Source organism: Dipteris shenzhenensis, chromosome 11 (assembly GCF_047967505.1).
Source record: "Dipteris shenzhenensis isolate YYH24624 ecotype China chromosome 11, Dip_SZ_1.0, whole genome shotgun sequence".
Classification (NCBI taxonomy): Eukaryota; Viridiplantae; Streptophyta; class Polypodiopsida; order Gleicheniales; family Dipteridaceae; genus Dipteris; species Dipteris shenzhenensis.
Window position 1 is genome coordinate 4940302 of NC_141606.1, and position 5379 is coordinate 4945680.

At 43.6% G+C, this 5379-nt stretch overlaps 1 pseudogene across 1 annotated transcript; it reads right to left on the reverse strand.

Moving 5' to 3' along the window:
- Positions 1-2146: 2146 nt before the first annotated feature.
- LOC147896523 (protein MIZU-KUSSEI 1 pseudogene) lies at positions 2147-4359 on the reverse strand (annotated as a pseudogene). The gene is made up of 2 exons (XR_015541765.1): positions 3951-4359; positions 2147-3841 (listed from the first exon to the last, which is right to left on the reverse strand). The product of XR_015541765.1 is annotated as a protein MIZU-KUSSEI 1 pseudogene (transcript).
- Between the last annotated feature and the right edge of the window lie 1020 nt (positions 4360-5379).

Here is a 5379-nt window from a genome sequence, read left to right on the forward strand (position 1 = left end):
ACATTGTGAAGTGTGAGGAGTTAGTTAGCTTTTAAAACTTGGTTAGGGTGGGTTGTAGGGAGGATGTTATTGTTGCTCTTTCTAAGTCTATGCTGATGGAGTTGAGTCGGGTGGTTGAAAAGAGAGATATATTGGTGGGTTTGTGTCTGAGGGATCGTACTCTGTCTATGGGGGAGTCTATGCTGATGGAGTTGAGTCGGGTGGTTGAAAAGAGAGATATATTGGTGGGTTTGTGTTTGAGGGATCGTACTCTGTCTATGGGGGAGGAGTTAGTTTTTACCTATATGGTGAAAGTCATGGGGTAGGAGTTAGTTTTTACCTATATGGTGAAAGTCATGGGGTAGGAGTTAGTTTTTACCTATATGGTGAAGGTCATGGACAATTTTCCCACTTATCACCAAATTTTGTAAATTTTCTCCTTTTGTAAATAATAAAAGCCAACTTGGTTTTGTGATCTTTTTTTAAAAACTTTTTTATCTAGATGATGCTCCTAATTCAATTGTAAGATTTCTAATAAGTGACTTGATACCAAAGGATGAATTAAAGTATGCAAAATTGTATTACTTTGGAATTCTTCCTGTAGTGTCATGTTAATATGAGCATAGTATAAAACGAAAAGCATGCTCAATGCTCACATTCCTTGCACTCCATTATTAGCCTAATGCATTTCTTTGCCCACTCAAGAACACCAAAAAATCTTCACGTTATAATTAGCCAATCTATTAAGGTCATATCCTCCCTTCAAAGTATGGTGTGCTCTCCACATTCAATTTCCTTCTTACACTACATTATGCATTAAATTAAATTGCTAACATAAAATTATTGGAAGTTCATGTATGTGAGCTAAGGGTGAGTGGATAAAGGGACTACTACAAGAGGAGAGAGAGAGAGAGAGAGAGAGAGAGAGAGAGAGAGAGATGCTTTCTTCACACCGATGAGAGACCAATTTTAATCTATGAAGCCAAACATAGGATGCAAGCTACACACACACCAATTTTAATCTATGAAGCCAAACATAGGATGCAAGCTACACACACACACACACACACACACGCACACACACATGCACACACACACACACACACACACGAGAATATTAACCATGCTATTAATGTCGACAAGAGATCGATTTGGATCTATTAAGCCAAAAACTAGATGCACATATATACGTGCATACATGTGTGCAAGGTACTATCCAAACCCCAAAAGAGCTCATATCACCAAAGATCTCTACATGAAACATGATGCTTTTGAGAGAGAGAGAGAGAGAGAGAGAGAGAGAGAGAGAGAGAGTTTGAAGAGTCTCCCTCTTATCTTCCAACAATGGATGAAAGGTGGTAATGCGAATCATTTCAAATGATTAGTCTTTCATTGGAGCAAGGCAAACAATTATGAATGCGAGGCTCCCCCCCCCCCCCCCCCCCTCCTCTTTTCACTAGAGGCCCTTCCCAAACCATGCCTTTGGTTTCAATCGACGGCGGTTTAGCTCTTGTTAAAGTCAACTCAAGCAATTAGTTTCTCAAAGTGTTGTGCTACTTAATGCACAAGCATCCTGCACAATTATACTGATTGTTAGCTTCATTATTGAAGGTTTCTTTAGGTGCTCAAAAAAATCCAAACTACGTACAATAAACCTGCAACATCTTCACTCAATCTTATAAAATCTGCAAAATTTTAGGCACTTTACTTATATTTTAGCAAAAAACCTTCAAAAATTTGAAACCCCAAGTTCTGTGCCTCGTTGACAAAAATGTTCTTGGTGAACACAGTACGATGGTTAGGGTGTCCTCGCAACAAGGCACCAATAAAACAATAGATACCCTACAAACAAACACATAAACCTTTACAGGTCCACAAGGAAGTCTCCTCTAAACTCTCTCCGTTCTATGGTCACCAAGATCTACCAGTGCAGGAACTGCCTCTTTTTTAAATGATACATTCTGGTTCCCATGGTAACGAAGATCGACAAATACAGATAACCAGTCATGATGACAACTAGCTCCCTCGTGCCCACAAGGGCTTCGTGACTTCTTCAGTCAAAGCGCTCCCTGGTGTTTTAAGTTGAATACATACTGACTCAAGCTGTACGTGGAACCAAGCACACTGCACAGTATAAAAAAGAAAAGGGAAGAAAACTTTGTTAAACAATTGCGTTAGTTTACATTTTCGTTGCGAGAGAGGATGCGGGGCCTGGGCCTCCTTGACATAATAATAGCCCACAATGCGTGTGAACTAAGCTGAGATCCTACCTAGAGAGCCTAACCACTCGGCTCGGCCACCAATCAGTGCTGCAACGAATTTAAAAATACATAGTGGCCAAATCCTGAGATTTAAAGCATTAAACCTTTTGATATCACTTGAGAATTTCCTTGTGTGGTATGGTGCTAAGGCCTTGATCAGGCTTGCTTTATATACTACTGTATTGTATGTATACATAACAGACTACTATCGAAACGAATCAGCCGTGTAATGTTTGAACGGGCAATACGCATTGCTAAAGATCCGAACCTTGACCGTTGTTGAGTATCCCTCTTGATACATACATTTCAGCAATCGCTGTTGCAGCTCCTCCAGGATCCTGCTGCTCGGACACCTCAATCAATCCGTTCAATCTTCAATCTCTAAACAGTACAATAGCGAACAGATCCAATGGGGTAAATTGCAGTTAACGTAGCCTGTCAGTGATAGGTCGATGCGACCGAGCAGATCCACTGCGTACACTTCTCATGACAAAAGGGTCAGCTGATGAGTTGATGTTAACAAAGCGACCGAGTAGATCCACAGGGGTAGACTTCTCGTAAGGTGGTTGCTATCCCTTCTCACAAACTCCAGCCCTCATATCCTCAACAAGAAAATGCTCAATTCGGGGCCCCCAGTGCCGTCAGGATTCATCATGTAGAAAGCCTCAGAATCTTTCGACCCTACAACCCTCTCAAAGCGGGCTCTCATGTACATCAGCTCACCTTCGGGACCCTCTTCATCCATGGGAAGGACTCCCGCGCCCATAGACACGGCTTGTACTAGAGTCAGAATTTGCCTGTCTGACTCGGAGCAAGCCCGCCTGATGGCATAGCCTGTCTTTCTGCCGTTGCAATACATGGTCCAGACAGGTTCTAAGAAGAGTTTCCCTCTGTTTTGTGTGCGTTCGCATTCTAAGGCGATCCTCACGAGGCCTGAAGCCATTTCCTTGACAAGGGTGTTTGTCGGGGTGGCCAACTCCAGCAGCAGGACAGGATGAGCCCTCGGATCTTCTTGCACCGCAAAGTGCACATGGCCCTTTCGGTAACCAAACAGCGTCCCTGTGACCCGATTGCCGAGAGACGGGTAGTCAGAACGCCCGGGGGGCAATGCTAGCCACTTGCAAGGAATGAACGGAGCGGGGAAGAGGTGAAGAATCGAGCGGAAAATCGTCAAAACCTTCTTCCCTCTATTGTGGCTTTTCGGTGAAGAGGGTATGAGCGGCAAGGTACCTACCAGAGCTATCTCTGGAGTGTCCATCTCGGTGGCCTTCTGCACGTCCATTTCTAGCAGCTCCCTGCTGCTACTGGACACTCGATCAATTGCGGCTTGCGGTGCCACTTTCAGTCGGCGGCTGTGCCTGAACACCTCGTTGCTGATCATTTCTGACTGGGTACTTATGTCTACAATTTCGGCAGTACCCTCGTCCACGAACCGTGCTACACAAGCCACGCGAATAAACCTTCGGGAACTGCAAGGTAGCTTGGACACACCCTTAAAACTGCTGCTACGGTCGTGCTTTCGCTGCCACTTGAACATCTGCCAGCGATACGGAGCTCCACGACCATGAGAAATCGGGTAGACGGATAGAAGAGGCTCGCACCTGCAAATAATGTGGAGAATGAGAGGCGATATGCCAGTACATGACAACATTCTACCGAAATTTTCCAATGATACGGGTGCACTTGGAGTGCTCCGTGCGAGAAACTTACCCAAATGCAGGAAATCTTAAAGGTCTGGTGAGGTAATTAAGGAGAAGTGGCGTGCAGAGTTCATCTCGAAGACGGAGTAAAGCACAGTGTGAGCAAAGGCACGACGCAGAATTTCTGGGAGGAAGCCAAGGGTGGCGTTAAGTGGAGCAGGGGGGGCAGATCTGTAGACGAGGACATAAGACGGAGGAGGGAGGAAGGCATAAAGAAAGAGAAAGAGGAAGCGAAAGTTGGAAGAAGAGAAGGTGAGTAGGAAGCGAGGTGAGAAGCTGAGGGGAGGAGAAGGGGGAAGCTGGTGGGAGGAGGGGAAGTGTTTGTAAAGCTTATAGTTGTGTGAGGGGGTGTGTGTGGTGGGTGGCTATGGCGATCAAGGTTGTGCCTGCTACTGAGCAAGCAGCGAGAATCTTATGAAAAAGAGAGAGAGAGAGAGAGAGAGAGAGAGAAGAAGAAGAAGAAGGAATGACCCTTTTGCCTTTTTTCTTTCTGTCGCTGAGGCGGTAAAATTAAAATGGCCCCTCGTCAACCTTCGGAGTTGACTCATCCTTCTTTGCTTCGCTCATGTTGATCCCATGAAACATTTTTCTCAACCCATCACAACCCTTTGGTTTTTCCACATTTTGAAGCTTTTCCCTTTGGAATTTGCGGATTTTTTGTAGCTTCATTGCCTGAAATTTTACACGCTTACAAAATCAAGGAAATGTTTTTTACACGTGAAAATGAAGATGTTGGAAGCTCATTATTATATATAGCTTGAAGGTTCTCTCTCAATTCTTACTCTAAGAATTTCATTATTTTGCTTTCACCTTGCTAAAGAGAGAATACATTAAACTCATATGTGGGGTCAAAACAACAATGTTTTTAAAACTTACATAGATGAAAATTGTCATATTGAAAAGAAAAGAGAAAATATAGTAAAGTAAAAGAAAAACAGCTCAATAACCTAGAGGACGTTTTCAATGCCCTAAAAGGGACTGAAAGTTCTCCAGATCGGTTACCGAAATACACCAATTCAAGTTTTAAAAACTTGACTTGGATTCATTGTCATTTATGGTTCCCATTGGTGAGTTTGAGCAAACTCGAGCACTCCATTGAAAGTGTTGTGACTACCTTGTAAAGGGCAAAAATGAGCTCACCTTATCATGGTCCTTGATCAAATGGGTGGTTCAGGGTCTTGACCCTTCTCGTTACTACTTGATGTATGCAATAATTTGACCTTATAGAGGGCACATTGAGCACATTTCATTTTCCTCAATCCGATGGGTAGTTGAGGGTGGCAACTCCTCACTCTATTTCTTTCCCTGCATGTGCAATGAGCTTTCAAAGAGACCAATGCCTGTATTATGGGCAACGTGGTCACTATCCCCAACCTAAGTGCATTCAAAGGAGAGAGGACCCCATTACTTATGGTTTGAAGAGGACATTATTTCACATC